The sequence below is a fragment of the Micropterus dolomieu genome, unplaced genomic scaffold, assembly GCF_021292245.1.
Source record: "Micropterus dolomieu isolate WLL.071019.BEF.003 ecotype Adirondacks unplaced genomic scaffold, ASM2129224v1 contig_9022, whole genome shotgun sequence".
Classification (NCBI taxonomy): Eukaryota; Metazoa; Chordata; class Actinopteri; order Centrarchiformes; family Centrarchidae; genus Micropterus; species Micropterus dolomieu.
Genome location: NW_025738008.1, coordinates 1 through 1,736, shown reverse-complemented (window position 1 = coordinate 1,736; position 1,736 = coordinate 1). Strand labels below are relative to the sequence as shown.

The 1,736-nt window shown below is 46.2% G+C and overlaps 1 non-coding gene across 1 annotated transcript; it reads left to right on the top strand.

Moving 5' to 3' along the window:
* Positions 1-1,164: 1,164 nt before the first annotated feature.
* Positions 1,165-1,237, top strand: trnat-cgu. The gene has a single exon. It is a non-coding gene; the product is annotated as a tRNA-Thr (tRNA).
* The last annotated feature ends 499 nt before the right edge of the window (positions 1,238-1,736 follow it).

Here is a 1,736-nt window from a genome sequence, read left to right as displayed (position 1 = left end):
GCTGCTACAGATGTGATGTTTGTGAGAGAGATTGGCAGAAGTAAAATGTAGTCTGTATTAACGTATAATCACCTAAAATAAGAATCTGTTGGTTTTTGTTATGAGCCCGTTATATCTACAGAGGGAGCGCCTCGTCTTCCACAGAGTCCGCCGTCTTTATACAGTAGCCCAGAATGGACACTGGCTCTAGAGAGGAGCTTGGCGAGTTCCGCGGCACCCATAGTTTCTCCCACAACGCTTGGAAGTAGAGGGTGAGGCGAGTGGTAATCATTTGGTTGCAATCTGCACGCTCACCACTAGGTGGCAGCTACTACAGCTGTATGAATCCAAAGTTAACATTTTGCTGTGATTAAATGACATTAAACGGATCAAACTGATGCTGAAATAACTACAATATGATGCCGATTTGTTAAACATATAAATTCATGCTTTGTCACTTCTGTCAACAAGTCAGCATGACAACACCTTCTAAATTGTTTGTTTTCTGAATGTAGTTTGGATTGATCAGGGCTACGCTATGCTAACTTGTTCACAGTAAAGTACAACGATAGCTGGTATAAAGTTACAGACATATTTTCTGAACTCACCAGGTACTTCAACTTCCTCGCTTTCTTTTCTCCAAGTAATGTCCAGATTTGTCCGGTTTTGATATAAATCTGAAGCAGTAGTCCAACAGAGCTCTGGGTGCCAACCGACGCTAACAACAACAGTGGGACCGGACGTGCACGGAAGCTAGCTGCTGAGAAGCTCGAGTGAAGATAAATCAACATTGTAATCCCAAAAACTAAAGTAAAAAGCTAATTTAATAAAAGCAGGTAACTCTGAGCTCCTCCCGCGAGCAAACGGCGTAGTTCTCATAGCATAAACCAGACGGACTACAGGTGTTTATTTGTCCAAAAGCTGCAGCGCTGCTCCCGGCTCTTCTCCCCCAAGTTTAGCAGCTCTCCGCCGGCCAGCAGAGTTTCAATCCCCCGCTCTGCCTGGTCCTCTCCACACAACGCTCTGAAGCCGTCGGCAACGTCCGGACAATCTCAACGCTGATAGGCTATCGCGGCTCCGCATCATGTGACCTTCTTGCTCAAGTTGAAAATCTTCAACTCACGCGTTGCCGGCAGCGCCGTAAGTTCCTCACTCAACATCTGTCTGGCCACAAGGCAAGGCCGAGGCACTGTAGCTTAGTGGTTAAAGCGCCTGTCTCGTAAACAGGAGAGCCTGGGTTCAACTCCCAGCAGTGCCTTGTCGTTACAGAATTCTTAATGTCTGCAATGTTTAATCTGTTATGTAGTGAGGATCCCCTGCTTAGATGTTATTCATATGATGAAAAACTGAGTGTTTCACCCTTTCTCACTGCATAGTATGTGTTTGCTGTGTAAATCTATATGTATACTATCCAACGAAGGTTAAAATCAAGGGCAACTGCACTTGGTTGAACATATTGGAAGACGTTTCGTCCCTCATCCAAAGGACTTCTTCAGTTCTGACTGACTGGCAGGGAAACTCACCTATTTAACCTCAGTGGGGTCGTTGGCCAGGGTCATCGATACCGCTGGTTCGTTAGTGTTCCTGGTTGCTGTGACGACAGTCGTTACAGTCGTTAGGACTACCGGTGGCCGAGACTGAACGACCATCGTTGGTATCTTCACCTGAGGCCAATAGGTTACGTTTGTTGAGTTTCCTGGGAAGAGATGAAAGGACAGCATTGTAAGTGGGGGATAAGTGGTGGCGTAGACCCCCTC